Source organism: Oryctolagus cuniculus, chromosome 9 (genome assembly GCF_051225735.1).
Source record: "Oryctolagus cuniculus isolate XC-2025 breed Fujian yellow rabbit chromosome 9, ASM5122573v1, whole genome shotgun sequence".
Lineage (NCBI taxonomy): Eukaryota > Metazoa > Chordata > Mammalia > Lagomorpha > Leporidae > Oryctolagus > Oryctolagus cuniculus.
The window spans coordinates 71819702-71846136 of record NC_142875.1 but is presented as its reverse complement, the minus strand read 5'-3'; the positions used below and the strand labels follow the sequence as shown (position 1 = coordinate 71846136).

Sequence of the window (26435 nt, the reverse complement as noted above, 5' to 3'; positions counted from 1 at the left end):
CCAGGCTCATTGATTGCTTTGGGAAGGCCATTACTGAGGGATCTGTGCTTACATTAAAGACTGCATGGATCCTTTTTCTGTTTCATGTGGCAGCATGGATGAATATTGCACCCATTGGGGATAGCACCTGCATTTTTACCTTGGAGGAGAGGAGGTGAGCATGAAACTATGCCAACAGAGCTCATAAAACTCTCAACACTAATAAAAAAAAAAAGATTGACATTTGCCACATTCATCTTGGGTGTCACTCTGGACATTCCCCTCACTCTGGAGCACTGAATGGAGCTTTCTGGCAACACCCAGCACAGACCTCTGAAAGAGCAGACACTACACTGTGCCACAGAGGCATAGTCCAAAGATAAAAGCCACCAAGAGAAACAAGCACCAGCAACAAATATCTCCACAAATGCTTAAAATAAACAAAGAAAAATCTAGAATCAAATAGGGAAGACTACATGACACCCCCAAAGGAACACAATACTTCAATACTAGAATGTGAAGATGGAAAGTCTGATGAAATGCCAGTAACCAGTTTCATAAAACTGATTGTAGGATTATTTAGAAGTAATGAGGGGCAAATTCATGAATTCAAGCAATCTATATGTGACATGAATTAAAATGTTTCCCATGAAATTGAAATATTAAAGAGAAATCAAAATAAAATATTACAAATTACAAATGAAGAATTCAATAGATCAAATAAAAAATGGGGTAGGAAGCTTTAACAACAGACTCAGTGAGGCAGAAGAAAGAATATCTGAGTTAGAAGATAAGCCTCTGGAAATTTTACAGTCAGATCAAAAATAAAGAAATTAGAAAACTTAAAAACAATGTTGGAGATTCATGGGATACTCAAAGGACCCAACATACGGGTCTTTTCCTACTCCTCTTTCTTCAAATGGAAATCTCTCCTTCTTCAGCCCACTCTAGCAGAGACCCACAAATGGGAAACCTGAGTTTCCTAAGGGATTGTTTGCCCCCAACTAAAAATGACAAAAATACTTACTGGAAGAGCCATGCCTTTCATGACTTCTGCTTCTGTTACCCAATTTAACCTAAGAAAGACAAAAAGTTCTCGACAGATACTATAGTGTTCTCAAGGACAGTAAATTTCACAAAAATCAACTGTTTTCTTTCATTGTATTATGTTTCTGCGTGTGTGGTGTTGATAGAAATATCTAGGTGTGTATGAGAGCAATTAAAAAGGTTCATGAAAATGGATTTGAACAATAAGTTTATATTGATGCAAACATTCTGAAATACCGGCATACATAACTCATATTTCCATTCACTCTTCCTTTTAAAAAAGATTTAATTGGAAGGTAGAGTGACAGAGCGTGGAAGAGAGTGAGTGAGAATGAGAATGAGAGAAAGAGATAGCTACCCTTTACTGGGTCACTCCCTAAATGGCCTCAAAGACTAGGGCTGGATCAGGCCAATGTCAGGAGACAGAAGCTCCATCTCATTTTTGCATGTGAGTGACCAGGCTCAACTTTGGGCCATCAGCCGTGTCCTTCATAGATGTATTAACATGAAGTTGGATTGGAAGGGGAGCATCCAGAACTCTTTTAGCTGGGATGAGTTAAAAGACAGAGACAGACTCAATGGATTAAAAAAGAGAACCCATCAATGGATTAAAAAAGAAAACTCATCTATTTGCTGCCTACACTGTCAAAGAGGCACACAGACTGAAAGTGAAAGGAGGGAAAATGATATTCCATGTGCTTTTTGATGATTATTCATGCACACACCCATACATATGCACACATAACACATAAACACACACAAATAAATACATGTAATCTGACAAAAATGCAACCCTAAAAGACTAGGGATTAAAGTATTCGTTCACTCTGGATATACTTCTGTTTTAAGAGTCCTGAGATAGTCATTATTGTCACATGAAGCCTCATTTTTAAATTTTTAAAAATACCTACCACATTCAAATTAATGATATGCACACGTGTATTTATATATCAATCAGTTCACAAGTAGTAGCTTAATTTTAAGGATTGTATATAGTTACCTGTGTCTTTCAGGGGGTTCATGTATACATATACACATATTGCATTTGTTTTTCACTCATTTATCATTGCTGGATTCCACATAACTAATGATGTTGATTCATTTGGGTGTGAGCTAAGGGAATATAAAGATATATAGTCAGAAATCACACAAGATTTTATCTTATTATTTTATATTTTAAACTCTCAAAATTACAAAACAAAGAATATTAAAAACTGCAAGAGAAAAGTATCAAGTTAACTTTAAGAGCAATCCTATTAGAATTGTAACAGATTTTTCAACAGAAACAATACAAGCCAGGAGAGAATAGAATGATATATTCCAAGTTCTGGAAACAAAAAGTCTACCAGAATGCTTTAACCAGCTTAGCTATATTTCATAAGTGAAGAGAAATAGAATTCTAAGACACACAAAAATTGAAGAAATTTGCCTATATCAGATCAGCTTTATAAACAATGCTTAAAGAAGTCCTATAAATAGAACCAAAGAAAGATAGCTATCATGATGGAAATACATGAAATTATTGAATTTCTGACATTGACTTGCTTGCTGAAAGTGGCAGAAGATGCTGGTTTATTCCTCAAATGGACACGATAGCCAGGGTGAGTACAGGCCGAAACTAGGAGCCAGGAAGTCCATTCTGGTCTCCCACATGGGTGGGAGGGGCCCAAGTCCTTGAGACATCTTCCCACTGCTAGCTTTAATACTGAGCTGGATTGGAAGCACAGCATCAGGGAATTGAATGGTCACTCTGAGGCAGGATGACATTACAAGTGGCAAGAAAACCTCTGCACCACAACACTGGTTCCCTTCCTCAAACTTTTTGAAATGTCTTTATTCATTGATTTGGACCTTACATTTCACTGATGGGTCTTCATAGATTCCTGAGGTCAATTCACTCAAGTAAGATCAAAAGGATTAAAGAATAGTACATAGGCATAAATCATATGTGAATATGACTTACTTTTTCAGTCAAGTGATCACATGTATCCTAAAGCTTGATTTTTTTTTTACAGGCAGAATTAGACAGTGAGAGAGAGAGAGACAGAGAGAAAGGTCTTCCTTTTCCCTTGGTTCACCTCCCCCCCAAATGGCCACTATGGCCAGCATGCTGCACCGATCTGAAGCCAGGAGCCAGGTGCCTCCTCCTGGTCTCCCATGCAGGTCCAGGGCCCAAGGGCCTGGGCCATCCTCCACTGCACTCCCGGGCCACAGCAGAGAGCTGGACTGGAAGAGGGGCAACTGGGACAGAATCCGGCGCCCCAACCGGGACTAGAACCTGGGGTGCCGGTGCCGCAGGAGGAGGATTAGCCTAGTGAGCTGTGGTGCTGGCCTAAACTTGATGTTTTAATATGCATCTGCATGTTACTACTTTGAGTCTGGTGTTTTAAAATTAGGAATGAGTTTATATGGTGGTAATGATTACCTTAGGCTGGTGAAAATAGTACTATGTCCAGTTTTATGTTGTTATCATCTTAACACCGATATGTGAAAGGTTTTTGTGGTAGAATTTATTTCAAATCCAACTTTACTTTCTGATTACACATTGCTCTTACTAAATCAAATGCCATTACTTCTTTAGGTACACCTATCACCTCCTTACTTTCATTTCAAATGATTGTTTTTCCTGCCCCTCAGAAACATTCAAGTAAATTTATGTGTGAGTGGCTCCATCTTGTGTGTTGGAGAGTTTGGTGTCAGGGATAAAGCTCATATGGTGGCAGATACCTGAAGGATGAGGAACACACCCTGGTTCCATTAGCTCCATTCTCTGCTGCAGGCTCCACTTCTTCCTATCCACTGGCACCTCCTGGCTTCCAATAAGGCTCTTTCCTTTCATCCATCAGTACAGTAAAGTCTAACACACAGGCATTCTGAAAATTTCCTTAGAGCTTTTCTAGGGGTTACTAGATTTGAATACTAGCAGGAGGAAGAAGTATTCCTCTTATGACACGTTCTTCTTTTACCCAAATTTGTGCAAAAACAGGAAAATGACCTACATATGCTTCTGTGAAAATATATGAAAAGAGTCTCCAACACTCTCTTCTGCCATGCTCCTCTCAGGAATTTTGCCAAATCTCAATCGTCATGATTTTCTGTGTATATTTGTGTGAGTATTCATATATGTATCATGTTTGTATGTGTACATGTAATTAGCATATATATATCTATATCTATCTGACAAAGTGTATTCATCCATATATCTTTTTTAAAATATAATTTTACTTATTTGAAAGAGTTTCAGAGAGAGAGGTAGAGACAGAGAAAGAGGTCTTCCACCTGCTGGTTCACTCCCCAAATGGCTGCAACAGCCAGAGCTGATCCAAAGTCAGGAGTCCAGAGCCTCCTCCGGGTCTCCCATGTGGGTGCAGGAGCCCAGGGACTTATTTCACCCATCACTGTCTTTTCTGTCTATGAGATAGGGTAGAACAGCTGCAGGCCTGTGCAGAGGCATCTGCCAAAATAATATTGGGTCTGTGGCACCAGCCTCATATGGTGGCAGAGCTTGGAAGGAGAGGCACACATCCAGGTTCCAGTTGATCTTATCATTTCTGGGAGGGCTCTGCTGCTCCCTTTATACTACTTCCTGTTCTTGGCTACAAATAAAAATCTTTTCTTTACTAGAGGAGTCAAGTGGAGACTAGTATATGGGACACCTGACAATTTTCTAAGGGATTGACTGCAACAAAGGGGAATAAGCGAACTGACTGGAAGAGGCATGCCTTCCATGACCAGTCTCTCTTATGTACAACTTGAACCCAGAAAAAAGAAAGTTTGCTACAGACCACACCATCAGAATATTTAGAAAGTGGCAAAGGCATATTGCATTGCAAGGATATTGCCAAGAACAAATTTTACAAATGTCAACAGCTTTCATTCTGTGATGTGTTGGTGGGTGTTGACAGAAATATCTAGGTGCATGTATAAGTATATATATAAATATACATTTACATGGTCACATACTTATCTTCTCAAGTTATTTGTGCTCATACTTGGTAACACCTTGACCATACATAACTGACTCCAATTTATTTGGGTGTGGGCTCAGATATAAAAGTACATAGTCAGAAAGGTATAATTTTAACTTTTTTCTATCAAATAGCTACAGTTGCTCCAGATAAAAACTATTTGGTGTTTATCTGTGTGTATGAGAGTCCTTTAGAAAATTTATAGAAGTGAAATGCAAAGGTAAGTTTTTTAGTGCAAAATAATTTTTAAATCAATGCATCATAATTTTCTTCAAGCATTTACCTTAAACTTTGAAGATGCCTTTTATACATGGATTTTAATAACTTTAAATACATGTCCATAACTTTTGAAAGTTCTTTGGTATATCACTGCTTGAATGTGTTGTGTTATTTATTACTAGAAATGATTACAACATGTGATGAGGATCTCTTTTGGTCATGTTTACTAGGGGTTCTATGAGCTTCCTGTACTAGGATGTCTCTGTCCTTCTCCAAACCCTGGAAGTTCTCTGCAAGCATCTCACTAAAAAGGCCTTCTAATCCTTTCTCTCTCTCCATGCCTTCAGGAACTCCTAGAACCCGAATGTTGGTTTTTTTAATAGTATCCTGTAGATTCCCAACAATATTTTTTAGATTTCTAATTTCCTCTTCTTTTCTTTGGTTTGACTGTATCCTTTCCTGTTCTCTGTCTTCTAAGTCCGATATTCTCTCTTCTGTTTCACTGACTCTGTTTTTAAGGCTCTCTAATGTGTTTGTCATTTGATCTATTGAGTTCTTCATTTCATTTTGATTTCTCTTCACTATCACACTTTCCTGTTCCACTAGTTTCTGCGTTTCATTTTGATTCCTCCTTAAGATTTCATTTTCTCAAAGGAGATTTTCTATCCTGTCCAGTAAGGAATTCCATAGCTCAAGCATTTGTTTTTGAAAACTTCTAATTGTTCTTATCATAAATTTTTTGAAATCTGTATCCCTCTCATCATCTTCATAATCTTGGCCTGGGGTTTCTTGTTCATTTGACAGTGTCATAATGTCTTCCTTGTTCTTGTTTCCTCAGTTTTTGCATTTGTTGCTTGGCATTGTGGAGATATTCTTTGGATTCTTCTTCCCTCGCTGTGGTGTTTTTTCTTGTTATACTATGACTGTATTAAGTGGACTGTCTGCTTTTAATGGAGCCTTAGAGGCTTGAGATGGGTGTGGCCTGAGAGTTCTGTTTGGTTCCTCAGGGTTAAGGGTGTGCCAAAGGTGACACTCACAGGTTTGGTATGGTAAATCTCTCTTTCTTTTTTTGATTCAAAAGGGAAGTAATTCCACACAGCTGAGCAGAATTGGAGGTAGTCAGCAGGCAAATGATATACCCACAGGAGCCAGAGATTGGAAGCTCTTTCCCAAGGACCACACAGGGAATCTGTTCTGCCCTCAGTGTGGGCTCAAATTCTCCTGCAGTCTCCCACTGGGTTGCCAAAGTTACCGAATTGTAGCATCTCTGTGAATTCCGTGAGTTCTCTCCCCCACCATCTCTTTTTTCACAGTCTCAGTTCAGTAGCACCACACATTCACTAGGTCCTAATCTCCTGCTATTTCACCACCCCCAGAGTCAGGTTTTTCTGCTTGGCTGAGGGTGGGTGCAGACCTGAGGTCACCCTGCTTATGACGTATGTCCAAGATGGCACCTGCTCTTTGTTTTGCTCACCTTTGAGAGGTGAGCGGAGAGAGAGAAACTCATGTCCGTATTGGTCACTTTTTTTTCCCTCTCTCTACTAGATAGCCCGGTGAACTTTTCCCCACGGAGTCGTTCCCTCTAGTCTCCTCTTTCCGCTTGCCCGCCAGTGTCTCGGGCTATTGAGGTTCAGCTCACCTCGCGTTCCAGTGCTTGTGCGTTGATTCTGCTGCTGGTGTCCCAAACTGTGGACTCCCACGCTCTCCATGCAGGTCCACTGTGAATCACTAGTTCCAGAAGAGTTTCCTCTGCTGTTTCTTCCCCTACTCTTCCTTGAACCTGCAGTATCTCCACTTTTATTAAACTGTCTCTGAAGGGAGCACACTGATAGTCCTGGAAGAATTTATTTTCAAATTCAACTTTAGTTAATAGGTGCATGTCACTCTCATTCCACATAAATTCCTGATTCTCATGTCCCTCCATCTACTCACTACTTTCACTCATCATTGCCTTTTCTGTCCATGAGATATGGTAGAACAGCTGTGGGCCTGAGCAGGGGCTTCCTCCAAAATGATGTTGGGTTTTGGGGCACTGCCCTCACATGGTGTCAGAAATTAGAAGCTGAGGCACACATCAAGGTTCCAGTAGATCTTATCATTTCTGGGATGAACCCACTGTTTCCTGTCTACTAGCTCATCAAACTTTGCTCCAAATAGGATTCACTTCCTCAATGGGCTATTCTAGTGGATACTAACAAATGAGGCAGCTGACAATTTCCTAAGGAATTGTCTGCTACTAAGAGTGACAAGTCTACTGACTGGAACAGATGTGCCTTTCACAACCAGTGTACCTCGTGCATAATTTGATCTTAGGAAAACAGAAAGCTCTCCACAGATCCTATAGTAAGAAGACTTAGAAAGTATCAAGACACCCTGTGTTCCTAAGGATACTCCCAAAGGTGAATTTTACTAATCCCAACCTCTTTCCTTCTTTCATTGCATTATTTTGGCAGATGTTGACAGAAATATTTATCTGTGATTTTATATATATATATATATTATATAATATGTTATATATATGACAGATACATATAAATACATATATATACTTGTGTATATGTATATCTTTTAAAATTTATTTGAATTCACCTTTCATTGAAGTTGTCCAAATCGTTAATGACTCCAATTCACCTTGGTATGGCTAAGAGATTATAAAATAAAAGTACACAGACAGGAAGGATGCATGATTTTAACAAGTTTTTTGCATCAAATCACTGTTATTCTAGATACAAATAGATCTTTATTCATATGTTTGAGGGTCCTTCAAATAGTTTGTGGAAATGAAATGGAAAGATATTTTACTAGTGCAGAATAATTTTGAAATCCATAAATTTCCTTAATTGCAATTGCTATCTAACTTTTGAAGACCTCTTTTATGTATGAATTTCAAATATTTAAATACCATTTTCCTCAAATCTTTGGAAGTTCTTGGTATATCACTGTTTGTGATGTGCTACTGAAATGAGGCCTTCTACACCAATAATGAATATCTTCATCCTGAGAAAATCTACTTCCAGAATTATGTAAAACTATTATTACCTTAGTCCCAGTGAGTGACTTTTTTTTAGTGACAGATTTTACTTAAAATTTATTTTAAAATTCTACCTTAGTTTACAGGCATACATCACTCTCACTCCACTTAAATTCCTGGGTTTCAAATGCTCCCTCTTCTCGCTGCTTTTACCTATCACTGTCTTTTTCTGCCCATGGGATATGGTAGAGCTGCTGCAGCTTTCCCTCAAATGATTTTATGTTTGGGGCACCACCCTCACATGGTGGCAGAGCTTGGAGGGTGAGACACACATCCAGGTTCCAGTAGAACATCTCAAATCTCCATCTCTCTGTGTATATATGTGATTGTGTGTCTGTGTCCATTTACATATATATCTGTTTACATATACAAATATATTTATATAGAGCTCACCTTTCATCAGTGCCTTCATCACTAGTTATTGTTAAGTCACTTAAAGAGATGCTGGAGGATTAATAAATTATACAATAAGATACAACATGATTTTCTAGATTTTATTTTAGTTCAAATTAGTTACAAATGTTCTTTAACTTAAAAACCGATCGACCTTTAAAAAAACTTTTGAAAAAGTTAAAATTGAGACATGTTAACAAGTTAACAACTCCAGATTTTAGTTCTTTACTACTGAACCTAACCACAATGAGTAACAGTATTTATTTCAGAATTCGCCCTGAGTTTGCAGATACCTATTCTCTTGCCCCATCCAATTTCATGATTCTCAAGAATATTCACCATGTCAGTCTTCATGAATCATAATGTCTCTACAGCCCCTCAGGTAAGGTCAAACAGACCAGAGGTAGCAACTCCTTTAATGTGATGATATGTTTGTGGTTGGCACCAGCCTCACATGGTGGCACAGCTCTGGAGAGTAAAGGGTACATCCAGGATACACTGGCTTTATGCTTTTATGTGGAGGGCACCTCAGCTACTGTCACTGCCACTATTCCATCCCGATGGCTTTCTCTGCAGCTTTGGCCTACTCTAGTAGAGTGTCATACAGACATTCTGATACTTTCCTAAAGGTTTTAGCTGCTACAAACTAAGGGTGAAGTAAGGAGTAACAAGAGAAGTGCAAGGAGTAGGAGTAAAACAACTCCATTTTCAAACTATTCTTCTTCTTTCTATGATGATTCAAAGGACAAAGAATATTACATACCGAAGCTTCCCATGAAAGGAACATTACAAATGGCGTGGTAGAAATTCTGTATTCCCATAGATGCTCTTGACAGTGAACATCCAAAATCTCAGTCTCTCTTTCTCTCTGTATTACCCCCCTGCCACACACACACACACACACACACACAAATTCATTTGTATCTTATTACCTTGTATTGGTGGTAGACTGGACAGTACTAGAGGATTAAAAAGGTACATAGTAAGATGCCATGTGACTTGCTAAATTTGCTATTTTATTTCAAAATGGTTACAATTACTCAATTTATACACTGGTTGACCATTTAAAAATTCTTATGTAAATCAGTTATTTGGTACAGAATATGCCTTAGTCCTTAAAAATGATGTTTTATATCATTGTAGTAAACTTTAGTCCTGTCAAAAATATAATGGTTCAGTATTTAAGTATAATTTCTTTTTTTAAAAGATTTATTTGTTTATTTGAAAGAGTTACACAGAGAGAGGTCTTCCATCTTCTGATTCACTCCCCAGTTGGCTGCAACAGCCAGAGCTGTGCCAATCTGAAGACAGGAACCAGGAACTTCTGGTCTCCCACGCAGGTGCAGGGGCCGAAGGACTTGGGCCATTTTCTATTGCTTTCTCAGGCCATAGCAGAGAGCTGGATTGGAATTGGAGCAGCTGGGTCTCAAACCAGTGCCCATATGGGATGCCAGCACTTCATGCCAGGGCATTAAACCACTGCACCACAGTGCCAACCCCTAAGTATAATTTCTTACTACTGAACCTGAAGCAATGTGTAAAAATCTTTGTGATGGAATTTATTTGAAATTCAACTTTAGTACACTTATTTCACCTAAAGCCCTGCTTCCTAAGTCACTGGCCAGGGTGATTTAATCTCTCTACAACTTAATTTCCTCATTATCATCAGGGTGATTCTGCTTCCCTTCAGAGAGCATCTAGTCTAGTAGTTGGAGGCCTGTGTCAGGGTTCCTGCCACTATAATGTTATTTTTAGCTTTGGAGTACCAGCCTTACCAGGTGGGAGAGGATGAGGGACACATCCAGGCTCCATTAACTCCTCCCCTTTCTGATGAAGATTTGTCTACTCCCTGTCCATTCTTTCCTCCCACTTCCTCTTGCAAAAAAAGCATTCCTTTAATCATTACTTAATGGCCCTGTTAAAATTGACAATTTAATTCCTTCGAACTCTACATTTTCTGAAATTAATACTGCCATTCTTGCTTTTTCAAAGTTAGTGTAACATGAAATATCTTCCTCCATTCATTTATTTTTATTCCACTCATGTATTTTTACTTAAAGTAGGTTTCTTGTAGACAGTAATTGGTTGGACATTGTTTTCTTACCAATTCTGTCTGACCCAGTCCTTTAATTGGTGTCCTTTAATTGATCATTCATATTTAAAGTGACTATTAATTAAATTATAGTAATAGATAACATTTTATACTTCTCTGAGTTCACTGTGTAGCAGCATTTTGATATATTAATGAAAATCAAGCCTTCTCACCATCCAAGTCACTGGTCAGGGTGATTTAATCTCTCTACAACTTAATTTCCTCATCATTTAGTAAAACACACTTTGCATTTGTCAACTTCATAAAATCATCTTGAATATGCATAAGTTCCCAAATCTTGCTTTTAGACAATCTTCCCACTTCACCAAATATTATACAGTAAAAAGCAATAGATGACAATGATATAAATGGATATATGTTTTCATTTTTAAATACACAAATATCTTCATCAAAGTAATATGCTCCATTTCCATGATGCCCTGGGAAATCATGGATCCCTATCAAGATGACAAACAGTGCAGTATGCTGTATCATCCTCCCAAAACTAAGAAGGGATGTGGATGTATGGATTCCAATAAGAAGAAGACTTCGGGGGCTGGCACTGTGGCACAGTAGGTTAATCCTCTGCCTGCAGCACTGGCATCCTATATGGGTGCTGGTTCTAGTCCTGGCTGCTGCTCTTCCATCCAGCTCTCTGCTATGGCCTGGGAAGGCAATGAAGGATGGCCCAAGTCCTTGGGCCCCTGCACCCACATGGGAGACCCAGAGGAAGCTCCTGGCTCCTGGCTTTGGATCAGCACAGCTCTGGCCATTGTGGCCATTTGGAGAGTGGATGGAAGACCTTTCTCTCTGTCTCTCCCTCTCACAATCTGTAACTCTACCTCTCAGATAAATAAATAACACCCTTAAAGAAGATTTGGAGAAACCAGAGCAGTGAAAACTGTCCTTTAATACCAAGGAACACTGAAGAGAAGGGCTGGAAGGGGCAGTAAGGAGTAAGTCAGAGGAATGCACTCCAGTTCTGTTTTGGCTCTTCTCCTGAGTTGGCTGGGAACACTCACTGCCTTTCTCAATAGAAGCCAGCAACAATTCCTCACATGTACTTTGGGTAGAATAAAGGTAGCACTAGACTACCTGTTATCGCTTTCTCTGCCTCTTACATATATTTCTTTTATTTTTAAAATATCAAGAGGTGCCAAGGTGGCAGAATAGCAACAAGGTGGTCTGATTTATATGGGCAAAATTAATATTAAAAAAAGTGGAGAAAGTACACTCTCAGAGTAAAGCTGCAGGGGAAACTGCAGTGGGACATCCAGGGAAAGCAGTAAAAAGGGGCCAAATCTGTGCAGAAGCTGCAGACTCACAGCTGGGTGGCACACAATGATGGAAGATCCAGCAGCTTGGACCCAGGAAGGGGGGCACCTGCCCACCCACCCTGGAAAACCACATGAGATCAGACTGCAGGGCCCACACCACTGTTGAGACAGCAAGAGGGAAAGCTTGATGAACTGTGCCTTTTAGAGTTCAGCTGGGATCTCTCAGAACAGCAGGGCAAACACTCACCCAGAGCAGAGGAAGAAAGGAGAAAAGGCAGAATGCCCCCCCTTCTCCCTCCTGCAACAGTGGCCTGCAGCCAATGTTGTGAGGGCTGTTGCCTTTTTTGGACTTAGGCACACAGAGGCCACCCCACATTGTATGTATGCACCCATCAATTCTTGGGGTTGCCGTCTTCCCAGATGGTGGGGGCACATACAGCAGTGCAGGAACAACCAATGGAGGTGGTCTCCAGCACACCAGCTGCACCCACTGGGCAATGAGAGGGGAGGGGGAGCCATTCATACAGAAGAGTACCATGGCCTGCAAGACTCTCCTAAGCACCCAGCACAACCAGGAAGTGAGCAGGGCTGTGGCTGATGGGTATCATGCACACCTGTGACCCAGAGATCTTAGCAGAGAGAAAAACCCATGTACCCCACTGGCATTGAATCCATTACGGAAGTTTTCTGTAATCATTTCACTAAATAGACCTTCTATTCCTTTTTCTGTTTCCACTCCTTCAACATCCCTAAGACCCGTATGTTGGATCACTTGATGGCATCCCATAGATCTCCAATGCTGTTTTTAAGTTTTCTAATTTCTTCCTCTGGTTTGTCATTTGAGCCCATCCCACATGGGTGCTGGTTAGAGCCCCAGCTGCTCCACTTCTGATCCAGCTCTCTGTTATTGCCTGGGAAAGCAGTGGAAGATAGCCCAAGTCCTTGGGCCCCCGCACCCATGTGGAAGCTCCTGGTTCTTTGCTTTGTATCGGCACAGCTCCAGCTGTCACAGCCAATTGAGGAGTGAACCAGTGGATGGAAGACCTTTCTCTCTCTCTCTGCTTCTCCTTCTCTCTGTGTGTAACTCTTTCAAATAAATAAATAGATTCAGAAAAAAAAAAAGAAATAAAGAAAATCTCCCAGTAAAAGGACAAAAGAAACCCAAAGTAAACAATAGGAATATTCATGGAAAAATGCCAGGACCAAGTAGTTACCTTGAATATAAATGGCCTCAAAACTTCAGTTAAAAGATATAAACTGATGGAATGGATTAACAAATAAGACCCATCTATGTACTGCTTATAAAAAATACACCTCACCAACAAAGATACATGCAGACTGAAAGTGAAAGGATGGAAAAAGATATTCCATCCTAATGGGAAAAAAAGGTCAGGTGTAGCCCTCTTAATATCAGACAAAATAGTAACAGGGAACTTCAACACTTTGCTTTCATCAATGGATAGATCAACAAGACAGAAAATCAACAAAGAAACAGCAGAGCTATTCAACACTATGGAACAAAATGATAACTACACAACTGATATGACCTAACTGAGAAGTACACAACTTTTCACCCCACAATTGCAGAATACACCTTCTTCTTAGCAGTGCACAGAACTTGCTCCAGGATAGACCATATACTAGGCCATAAAGCAAGTCTCAGTAAATTCAAAAAAACTAAACACATACAATTACAATGATATGAAGCTCAAAACCAACAACTCAAGAATCTCAAGAACATATGCAAACAAATGGAAACTAAACAATATTCTCCTAAATGAACAGTGGATTATAAAGAAATCAAAAGAGAAATTTAAAAATTTCTGGAAATGAATGAAGATAACAATACCTCATATCAAAACTTGTGGGATACAGCAAGAGCAGTGTTAGGAGGGAAATTTATAACAATTAATGCCTACATCAAGAAATTGGAAAGTCACCAAATAAATGAGCTGTCAGTGCATCCCACAGATCTAGAAAGAACATAACAAACCAAACCTACCTCACACCTTACACAAAAATCCACTCAAAATGGATGAAAGTCCTAAATCTACAACTCTATACCATCAAATTATTGGGGAAACCCTGAAAGATATTGGCATAGGCAAAGACTTCTTGGAAAAGACCCCAGAAGCACAGGCAATCAATGCCAATATTGACAAATGGATTACATCAAATTGAGAAACTTTTGCACTACAAAAGAAACACTCAGCGAAGTGAAGCAACCAACAGAATGGGAGAAATTATTTGCAAACTATTCAACTGATAAGGGATTAATATCCAGAATCTATAAAGAGCTCTAGAAACTCCACAAAAAGAAACAACCCAGTTAATAAAAGGGCAAAGCACTTGAAGGGGCATTTTTCAATAAAGGAATTCCAAATGGCCAACAGACACATGAAAAAATGCTCAGGATCACTAGCCATCAGGGAAATGCAAATCTAAACCACAGTAAAGTTTCACCTCACCCCAGTTAGAATGGTTTTCATACAGAAATCAACAAACAACAAATGCTGGCAAGAGCTAGACAGTGAGAGAGATAGAGACAGAGAGAAAGGTCTTCCTTCCATTGGTTCACCCCCAAATGGCTGCTATGGCCAGCGCTCTGTGCTGATCCGAAGCCAGCAGCCAGGTGCTTCCTCCTGGTCTCCTGTGTGGGTGCAGGACCCAAGCACTTGGGCCATCCTCCACTGCATTCCCGGGCCACAGCAGAGAGCTGGACTGGAAGAGGAGCAACTGGGACAGAATCCAGCACCCCAACTGGGACTAGAACCTGGGGTACCAGTGCTGCAGGTGGAGGATTAGCCTAGTGAGCCATGGCACCAGCCAGTAGCTCAATTTTTAAATGGACAAAATATTTAAACAGATGCTATACCAATAAACATTCACAACTGAGTGAAGGCTAAAAAGTTAAATAATAAGGGGTCAGCACTGTTGCATAGTGAATAAAGTCACTGCCTGCAATGGCAGCATCTCATATGGTCACCAGTTCAAGTCCTGGATGCTCCACTTCCTATTCAACTCTTTGCCATGGCCTGGGAAAGCAGTAGAAGATGGCCCAATCCTTAGGCCCCTGTACCCACGTGAAAGTCTCAGAAGAAGCTCCAGTCTCCTGGCTTCAGATCAGCCCAGCTACCGCCATTGTGGCCATTTGGTGGTAAACCAGTGGATGTAAGGCCTCTCTGTCACTCTGTCTCTCTGCCTCTGCCTCTGCTTCTCTGTAACTCTTCAAATAAATAAATAAATAAATCTGTTTGTTAAAAAGTTAAATAACAAGCAGGATTTAACATAGCAGTTAGGACACTTGGATGATCATATGCCTTGGAGTACCTGTTTCTAATCCTGGTAACACCTTCAACTCCAACTTCCTGCTAATGTATACCTTGGAAGGCAACAGGTGGTACCTCAAGTAGTTGGGTTCCTGCCACCTTCATGGGGGACCTGGATTAAGTTCCCAGCTCCTGGCTTCAGCCTGGTTTAGCCTTGATTGTTGCAGGCATTTGGGACAGGGACCAGTGGACGGGAGATTGACTGATCTATCTGTCCATATATATATTGCTATCTTTATCTCCATTGCTCTTTTTTTTCTTTTTTGACAGAGTTAGACAGAGAGAGAGACAGAGAGAAAGGTCTTCCTTTTCTGTTGGGTCACCTCCAAAATGGCCACTATGGCTGGTGCGCTGTACCTATATGAAGCCAGGAGCCAGGCGCTTCCTCCTGGTTTCCCATGTGGGTGCAGAGCCCAAGCACTTGGGCCATCTTCCACTGCCCTTCCGGGCCACAGCAGAGAGCTGGACTGGAAGAGGAGCAACTGGTACAGAATCCGGCGACCCAACCAGGACTAGAACTCAGGGTGCCTGCACCACAGGTGGAGGATTAACCAAGTGAGCCGCGGTGCTGGCCCTCCATTTCTATCTTTATCTCTTTCCAAACAAATGAAAAAAATTTCTTAAAAAGTTAAATAAATCTGTTCCCCACTCCAACATGTTAAGAACTTGGAGTCATCACTTCCAATCCTTGCAACAAGAAAAAGATGATCAAACCAAAATATAAACAACTCTTCCAGTCACCAGAGAAGAGAAATCAAGAAGGATACACCACCACCCCCAAAACTAGAGAGATGGGTAACTACTGAGAATCACAGTGTATCCAGTAGCATAAGGAACTGGAGCCATTAATTGACAGGAACACCGAAACGGTAATTGATACACTGCTGATGGCTGAGTGTGGATTACCTTGAGAGTTCAAAACTTGAGTGGCTCCAGTCTTCTAGAACCTCCTGTACTTTTATGAGTTTTACCTCTAGGGGCCCCACCAGATTCTCATGGTGAAGGCTGAAAAAAATTCCCCCAGCCTTTTGAGGAAAGAGAAGGTAAAAAAAAACCATTTCAAAATATGCCCTAGTTAAGGGGTGGGGAGAGTGGATGGGTGCTGTAATAATTCTGAAATAATGGCCACAGCATATTTCATATTCTATTTGCTACAAGAAAGGTCTGTCCTAAAGAGAAACTGCATCCTTAGACAACCTAGAAGAAAGGCAATGTGATGACCTAAGCCACCTCTAGCCTTCTTGCCACATAGTAAAAACACTAAGAAACAAATCTCCAGGTCTTAACCCAGCAACTCAGGAGCGGGAGATGGGATGGTTGCAGGTGGGAGGGAGGTTATGGGGGGAAAAAGCCAGTGTAATCCAAAAGCTGTACTTTGAAAATTTATATTTATTAAATAAAAGTTAAAAGAAACTGAGATTTAATCATAAGAATATACCATACTAATATTTTACCATCAGCTCAACAGGACTCCTGTGGATTACAATTGAGTGTTAAGACACAGAATCTGTTTAAGAAGTTTCTAAGGAAATCCATCTATAAAAATGGGTGGTCAAAATCAAGCACACTAGAGGATATTGAAGTATCAACAGCTAATGCCACAGCAAGCATTAGATATGGCCTAATTCTTAGCCAAAACCTTGGCCTTTGATTAGTAATGGTTTCTTAACATCACACTTCAAACTACTGCGACCAAAGCAAAAAAATAAACTAGGCTTCATCAAAACTAAAAACTTTTGTGCTTCAAAAATATCAAAAGAGTGAAGACACCCCACAGACTTCCAGTTTCCATACATAAAGAACTTGAAAGCCATCTTACCTTCACAAGAAGGAAAAAAAGCTGAACTGAAAATCAACAACTTTCCCTCACGTGTAAAGAACTGACATCACAGGCCAAACCTCCATCCTGAAAACTGGAGAAGCAGGGAATACAGAGACAACAGACCAGCTTATTTGAAGCAGAAGTCTTTGGAGCCTCATAGGAACATTTTTAATGCAACCTTGGTGAGTTGCTCTGAAACTATTCTAGCTTAAGAACTAAAATTTGTGGAGTACCCAGTCTAATGGATGCTTCCATACCTTCACAGTTTCCTAGGTTTTACCTCTGAGTCTTACTAGGTTCTCATGGCAGTCATAGGACAAAAATACTCTCTTATTTGCCAGGGAGTGGGGAAAAGAAAACAGTTTTTAAAAAGCCAGAACATTCTCCATAACAAAGGCCTAACCAGCAAAGCAAGACTAAATTTTCCTTAGATTTATCCACTTTAGAAGAGGGGCTATATCCAACTCCAGCCCTCTTTAACCTTCCTGTCTCTAACCTTTTTTTTTTTCACCTAAAAAGAGGAAATAATAGTACTTGTGATAGTCACACCCGAGGCACTGTACCTATGTTTTCAACTAAGAGCTTTATAGTTGTAGAACCAATATTTAGATGTTTCATTCATTTTGGTTATTTTTCTGTATGGTGTGAGGAAGATGACCAACTTCACTCATTTGCAAATGGATATCCAGTTGTCCCAGCACCAATTGTAGAAGAGTCTATTCTATCCCACTGAACAATGTTGACACCCTTGTGGAAAATCAGTTGACCTTAGATGTATGGCTTATTTTTGCATTCTCAATTATATTACATTGATCTACATGCTTATCCTTATTCCAGTAGTACATATTTTTTTAAAGATTTATTTTATGTATTTGAAAGACAGAGTTACAGAGAAAGGTAGAGACAGAGAGAGATATTCTAACCCCTGGTTCACTCTCCAAATGGCCACAACAGCCATAGCTGAGCCAATTTGAAGCCAGGAGCCCCTTCCAGATCTTCCACATGGATGCAGGGGCCAAAGCACATAGACCATCCTCCACTGCTTTTCCAGGCACATTAACAGGCAGCTGGAATGGATGTGAAGAAGCCAGGATTCAAACCAGAACCCATCTGGGATGCCAGCACTACAGGCTGGGGTTTTAACCTGCTGCACCACAGTGCCGGCCCTAGTACATAATTTTTACAACAGTAGATTTTTAGTAAGATTTGAAATCAGGAAGCATGAATACTGCAACTTTATTCAAGACTATATTTGTTGTTCAGGGGCCCTTGCATTTCCATATGAATTTTAATATCAGCAAATAAATTTCTGAAAAAAAAGGAAGCTGGGATTTTAATAGTAAATGAATAGACCAATTCTGGAATACTGTCATCTCAACAGTATTGACTTCCACACAATGAATAGGTTGTATAGCCATTTATTTGGGTCATATTTCATTTCTTTCAAGAGTGTTTAAGAGTCTTACATTTCTGTTTTGAATTTTTATTCCTAAGTATTTTGGATTTTTTTTAACTTTTATTTAATGAATATAAATTTCCAAAGTACAGCTTATGGATTACAATGGCTTCCCCCCATAATGTCCCTCCCACCCGCAACCCTCCCCTTTCCCACTCCCTCTCCCCTTCCATTCACATCATGATTCATTTTCGATTCTCTTTATATACAGAAGATCAGTTTAGCATACATTAAGTAAAGATTTCAACAGTTTGCTCCCACACAGAAACATAAAGTGAAAAATACTGTTTGAGTACTAGTTATAGCATTAAATCTCAATGTACAGCACACTAAGGACAAAGATCCTACATGAGGAGTAAGTGCACAGTGACTCCTGTTGTTGACTTAACAAATTGACACTCTTGTTTATGGCACCCTAGGCTCTTGTCATGAGCTGCCAAGGCTTTGGAAGCCCCTTGAGTTCACCGACTCTGATCATATTTAGACAAGGCCATGGTCAAAGTGGAAGTTCTCTCCTCCCTTCAGAGAAAGGTACCTCCTTCTTTGATGACCCATTCTTTCCACTGGGATCTCACTCGCGGAGATCTTTCATTTAGGTTTTTTTTTTCTTTTTTCCCAGAGTGTCTTGGCTTTCCATGCCTGAAATACTCTCATGGGCATTTCAGGTGGATCCGCATGCCTTAAGGGCTGATTCTGAGGCCAGAGTGCTGTTTAGGACATCTGCCATTCTATGGGTCTGCTGTGTATCTCACTTCCCATGTTGGATCATTCTCTCCCTTTTTTATTCTATCAGCTAGTATTTGCAGACACTATTCTTGTTTATGTAATCCCTTTGGTTCTTAGTCCTATCATTACGATCAATTGTGAAAAGAAATCGATCACTGGGACTAGTGAGATGGCATTGGTACATGCAAATGCCATTATAAATGAAATTGTTTTCATAATTTCATTTTCAGATTTCTCACTGCTGGTATATAGAAATGCAGCTGAATTTTGTATATTGATACTGTATCTTTCATGAACTCTTTTCTTAGCCCTGATACATCTTCATTTTGTGTGTGTATGTGTGTGTGAATTCCTTAGCTCTTTCTACATCTAAGGTCATTCATCTACAAATGGAGACACTTTTACTTTTCCCTTTCCAGTACAGATGCATTTTCTTTCTTTCTTACTTCATTAGCCAGACTAGAACTTCCAGTACAATGTTGAATAAAAGAGGCAAGATCAGACATTCTTGTTTAATTTCTTATCTTAGTGGGAAATCTTTCAGACATTCACTATTAAGTTTAATGTTCACTATTGGTTATTCTTAGATAGCATTTAGCAGCCTAAAGAAGTTCCTTAATAGTTGAGTATTTTTACCATGAAAGGGTACTGGATTTTGTCAAATGACTTTTCTGCATCTATTGAACTGATCGGATGTTTTTTTTCTCCTTTACTTTATTAATATGGTATGCTATATTTGAATTTTTTGTATACTGAACAACCCTTGCATTTTTTAGATAAATCCCACTTGTCCTGGATGTATAATCCTTTTATATGTGGCTAGATTAGGTATGCTAGCAGTTTTCAATGACTTTGGGAGTTGCATTCACAAGAGATATTATTCTAAACTTATAGTTTTCTGGTAATGTCTTTGGTTTAGGTATCAGGGTAATACTAAATCATCAAATAAATCAGGGTTTCCTCTTTTATTTTATGGAAGAGTTTGTGAAGGGAAAGAATTCTCTCAGATTTCTTTATCATGGAATGTCTAAATTTCTTCTTCAAATTTTTTCATTTATTTGAAAGGCAGAGAGAGAGAGAGAGAGAGAGAGAGAGAGAGAGAGATCCCCATCCACTGGTTCACTCCCCAGATGGCCACAACAGCCAGGGCTGGGCCAGGAGCCAGGAGCTTCAGGAGCCTCATCCAGGTCTCTCACATAGATGCAGGGGCCCAAGAACTTGGGCCAGCTTCTACTGCTTTCACTTTTCCAGGTGCATTAGCAGAGAACTGAATCAGAAGTGGAGCAGCTGGGACTCAAACTGGCACCCAAATGGGATGTCAGCATTGCAGTCAGCAATTAACCTGTTTCGCCACAATGCTGACCCATGTTCTTCAAATTTGAAGGATATTTTTGCTAGATATTGGATTCTTGGTTGTTCTCTTTGAAGACATCATTCCTCTGCCTTTTGTTCTTCATTATTTCTTATGAGAAGTAGCTGTTCATCTTATGGAGAATCCCTGTATAAGATGAATTGCTTCTTTTGCTGCTTTCAACACTTTTGTCTTTTAACAGTTTGATTGTGATGTGTCTTGGTGCAGCTCTCTTTGAGCTTACTTTACTTGAAGTTCATTGAGCTTCTGAGATACAGGGATTAGTGTCAGATTTTAGAAGTTTTCTGCCATTATTTTTTCATTTTTTTTTGAAGACTTATTTATTTGTTTGAAAGTCAGATTTACAAAGAGAGAGAAGAAGAGGGGAGGGAGAGGGAGAGGGAGAGAGAGAGAGAGAGAGAATATCTTCCATCCACTGGTTTATTCCACAAATGGGTGCAATGACCAGAACTGGACCAAGCCAAAGCCAGGAGCCAGAAGCTGCTTCTGGGTCTCTCATGTGGGTTCAGCGGCACAAGGACCTGAGCCATCCTCTGCTCAGGCTATTAGCAGGGAGCTGGATTGCAAGTGGAGCAACCAGGACTCAAACTGGTGCCTATATGGGATGCTGGCACTGCAGATGGTGGCTTAACCTGCTATACCACAGCTCCATCCCCTATTTCTTCATTTGTTTTGCCTCTTTCTCTCTTTCCTCTTCTCCTGGTACCACCATTATGTACATGTTGATGTGTTTGATGGTGTTCCACAAGTCTCTGAAGTTATGTTCCTTTGTTTGCTTTCTTTTATCTTTCTGTTCCTCAGCCTAAATATCAATTGACTTATTTTCAAGTAAGATAATTCTTTCTTCTGTCTACTCAAATATGATATGTATATATCAACAACATATTTTAAATGTGCTATAAGTGTATGCTATAAATATGTAAATTTTAATTTCAGGTAATGTGGGGATTTTTTATTAAAGAGCTAATCATTTATTTGAAAGGCAGTTACATAGAGAAATCTTCCAACTGCTAGTTCACTCCCCTAATGGGCACAATAGTCAGGGCTGGGCCAGGCCAAAGCCAGGAGCCTGGAAATCCATGTGAGTCCCCCGCCTGAGTGGTAGGGTCACAAATACTTGCACCATCTTCTATTACTTTCCCAAGACCTCCATTAGGGAAGCTGGATCAGAAATGGAGCAGCTGGGACTCAACAAATATTCATATGGGATGCCAACCTTACAGGTAGTGCCTTAAATGGTATACAACAACACTGACTACATTTTTGAACTGTACTTGTTTTATCTTGTTCTTTTTTTTTTTTTTTAATAATTTCTACCCTCTATCTCTGTCGCTCTCCCTCTTCGTGGAGGAACAACACAGGACCCTGCGCTGTTCTTTTGTCTGCTCAGCCCTCCCCGGGTTTGCTGCTGGTTCTTCCCGGGTTGGCTACCGTCCCTTCCACCTCCATGGAAGGGCGGTTCCCCCTAGCCACTTCCCCCACTTCCGCGGGGGAGCGGCACACCGCCGGCCGGCTCTCTCGGGGGCTGCACAGGTGTTCCTCTTAGATGTTCCTGGTGCATGTTGTCTCTCTCCTCCTTTATAGTCCTCTTCACCAATCCCAACTCTGCTACCCACACGCCGAGTACGCTGCTCTCCTCCAATCAGGAGCAGGTCCTGCAGCTTGTCAAGTTGGTGAGAGGCAGCTGGGTAGAAGCTGTTTCCTCCTCTCCCAGCGCCATATTGTGGGAGAGCAGATGCATAGAATAAGTCTTAATTCCAGTAACTTAGTCTAGTCCAAGTTGCTCCCAGTTGCTCCCCACAATCTCTTTCTTAATACTCAATGTATAGGGGCCAGTGCTATGGTGAAACAGGTTAAAGCCCTGGCCTGAAGTGCTGGCTGCTCCTCTTCTGATCCAGCTCTCTGCTATGGCCTGGGATAGCAGTGGAAGATGGCCCAAGTCTTTGGGCCCCTGCATCCACATGGGAGACCTGGAAGAAGCTCCTGGCTCCTGGCTTTGGATTGGCGCAGCTCTGGCCGTTGCAGCCATTTGGGGAGGGAACCAGTGGATGGAAGACCTCTCTCTGTGTCTCTACCTCTCTCTGTAACTCTGTCTTTCAAATAAATAAAATAAATCTTTTAAAAAAAGAAGTAGGCTCAAGTCCTTGGGCCCCTGCACTCATGTGGAAGACCTGGAAGAAGCTCCTGGCCCCTGGCTTCGGATTGGCACAGCCAATTGGGGAGTGAATCAGCAGATGGAAGACCTCTCTCTCTCTGCCTCTCCTTCTCTGTAACTCTGACTTTCAAATAAATAAATATTTTTAAAAATATATGTATTTAGAAAACCTTGAAACTTGACACACACCTTATAACTTAAACAGTCATTCAAAATGTCCCATATACTTATATTTAAAATGTGAACCTGCCTCTGCATCTCTGTAACTCTGCCTTTCAAATAAATAAATCTTTTAAAAAAAACACTCACTATATGAAGAGACATTGTTCTCACACTATTCTTTTTTTTAAAAAGACTTATTTATTTATTTGAGAGGCAGAGTTACAGACAAAAAGAGGGAGAGGCAGTGATATATAGAGAGAGGTCTTCCATCCATTGGTTCACTCCCTAAATGGCCGCAACGAATGGAACTGGACTGATCCAAAAGCCAGGAGCCAAGAGCTTCTTCTAGGTCTCCCACACTCACACTATTCCTTAACACTTTAGATATCCTTTCTTTTTGTTCTTTGCACTCATTTAAAATAACTGATTAAAGTCTGTCTAAGGGCCAGCATTATGGCATAGTGGGTTAAGCTACTGCCTGAAACACCAGCATCCTATATGGATGCCAGTTGAACTCCCTGCCACTCTATTTCTTATCCAGTTCCCTGCTAATGTGTCTTGGAAAGCAGAAGATGATGGCCCAGGTGCCTGAGTCCCTGCCATCTATGTGGGAGGCTGGGATAAAGCTCCTGGTTTCAACCTGAAACAGCCCTGGCCATTGTGGCTATTCGGAGAGTGAACCAGCAAATGGAAAATAGTAAGTGTGTGTGTGTGTGTGTGTGTGTGTGTGTGTGTGTCCCTCTCTCTATAACACTGCCTTTCAAATAAATAAATCTTTTTTGAAACTTTTTTAAAAGTTAAAACAAATTTTAAAAGTCCTTGCCTTGGCAGTTGCAGGTTGTCATCTCAAATCTCATCAAGCGCATGCAGGGTACAAATCTGCTGGTGTTTGTCATTCCCCCAGTTCATTCACAGAACTTGCAATGAGATCAACAACAGAATATTCAGTCACCATCATCAAGGGCATAGTCTAAGGTTTTAAGCAAGTGTAACTCACTTCCAACATCATACTCAAGAAGAAGGGCATATGGGTACTGGTTCATGTTCCGACTGCTCCACTTCTTTTTCAGCTCCCTGCTAATGGCCCAGGAAAAGCAGCAGATGACCCAAGTGTTTGGGCCCCTGCCACCTATATGGGAGACTCAGATGAAGCTCTTGGCTCCTGGCTTCAGGCTTCAGTCTGGCCCAGTGCTTGCTATTGTTGCCATCTAGGGAGTGAACCAGATGATGGAATCTCTCAATCTCTCTGTCTCTCCCTCTCCACAGTAACTCTGACTTTCAAAACAAATAAATAAATCTTTTTAAAACACAAAAGGACATTGACATTAGTATGCTGATGAGTGCCAACACTGCCAGCAAAGTGGCTACAGAGTTCTGTGAAACCACTATCAGCAGCTAAGTGACAGAGAATGGCCTTCTTTTCAAAGAACTTTTGCAGACTCCAATTCTTTAATGACTGTGGTTGCTGATGCAAACACTGTTGAACTTTGTGGTACTCTTAAAAACATCATGGCTTTAGGAACTGGGTTCTGTGACTACCTCTGCTGTGGTGACAACATTAAAGCTGCCATCATCCACATGTGCCTCATGGAAATATTTGCTTTTTCCAGGATCTCTGCTAGGGTCAGGAGTCCACAGTCACTGTCCTAGAGAGCTGCCAGGTGGCTAACCTGATTGTCACCTGCTACACAGGGTGGAACCACAGGTGGCCAAGGCATTTGCCAGAACTAGGAAGACCACTGAAGAATTGGAGGAGATGCTGAATGGGTAGAAGTCTCAAGGACCTCAGACTTCTAAAGTGTATCACATCCTCAAACAGAAAGAACCAGCTGACAAGTTTCCATCTGCAGTATATCAGATCTGTGAAGGCAGACTCTTCCTAGAGATGTCGTCTCCAGAGCCATCAGAGTATATCTGAAGTTAGCCATGCAACACATTGGAGGATGTTTTATCTTTCTAATCAATCTTCTGTTTTCACATGGAACTATGTGACTTGGCAACAACATGTTTGCTTGAAGGTAATCCTAGTTTGGATAGTTATATATTTTTATAGTTTAACTTTTTAATTGTGAGAGACAATTCATTGGCTAAGATGTACTGGGCAGTAACTATATACACATGTAAACATGTAATTGTGTATTGTTTCTCATTCTGTGAAACCAAAATTTTATGTCCATTTTAAAAAATGCTTTTGAAACTTTCCTACTGTGATAGTTTATAAGATTATGACTGGGGCTGGCACTGTGGCAAAGAAGGTTAAACTGGGGCCAGCATGGTGGCAGAGAAGGCTAAGCCTCCATCTGCAATGCTGTCATCCCATATAAGCACTGACTCAAGTCACAGCTATTACATTTCTGATCCAGCTCCTGATAATGTACCAGAGAATGCAGCAGAGGATGGCCAAGTCCTTGGGCCACTGCACACACATGGGAGACCTGGATGAAGCTCATGGCTCCTGGAGTCAATAAATAAAATATTAAAAAAAAAACATTGGGAAGGAGGACCCTTCTCTTTGTCTCTCTCTCTCACTGTCTGTAACTCCACCTGTCAAATAAATTTTTTTAAAAAGACACAATTGCTAAAAAAAAAAAAAACCCACTGGAGCTCTGTAGTTTAAATACAATTCATACATATCTTAGTGAAAGTATTTTTTATTCTTTTGATGATAAATTTAACCTGTAATAACATAGTGAAAACAATGAAGCAGTGTGTTCAATGATTAACATATTTAACTTTTAAACACTATCCCAAAGACAGAATAATTAAGTACTTTGATTGTGAGTTTTTTTAACAATTGGTTTTAACAATTTTTAATTGAATAATCCATTTCCATAATTTCTACCTGCTGCAGTTCTCTGCATTGCTAGCCTCTATTTCCATTCACTGCTGGAATGTGCTTCCGTAAAGGCTCAGCAGAGGCACAAGACAGAAAGCTCATCTGTAATTTTCTTGCTGTGGGTGACACAATCCTTTGGTTAACAACAGACACTAGAATGATGCTTTCCAGTATTGTTTTTTGCATATATTTCTCCAAAGGCTTTCGGATATCTTGAGAGGCAGCTGCTGTGATAGTTCTACAAAATGCAGTTGCTGTGGTTGGTCACCTGGTGAATACACTCAGAGCCAGGAGTCCAGTGCTCCTCGACCTTCCAAGACATCACTAGGCTGATCTGACCTCCAGCTAATTGGTTGTGTGGCCATGTGCCATAGGATTGAGTATCCTAGATTCCAATTGTTATTCTAAGTATTCCTTTGATAGGTCAAGTTGGTTTTTGAAAAATACCATCTATATACCTTCTTGGTACAGAAGTATATTAGTATGTCAGAGAAACCTAATAATTTAGAAAGTCCTAAAGGCATTCAACTGAGGAAATTTTTTGACAAAGGAAATCTGCCAAAGTTTTCAG

The 26435-nt window shown here is 40.4% G+C and overlaps 1 pseudogene; it reads left to right on the top strand.

Annotated features, from left to right (window-relative positions):
- Window positions 1–8977: 8977 nt before the first annotated feature.
- On the top strand, window positions 8978–25565 carry LOC149124610 (glycerol-3-phosphate dehydrogenase 1-like protein; annotated as a pseudogene).
- Window positions 25566–26435: the final 870 nt, after the last annotated feature.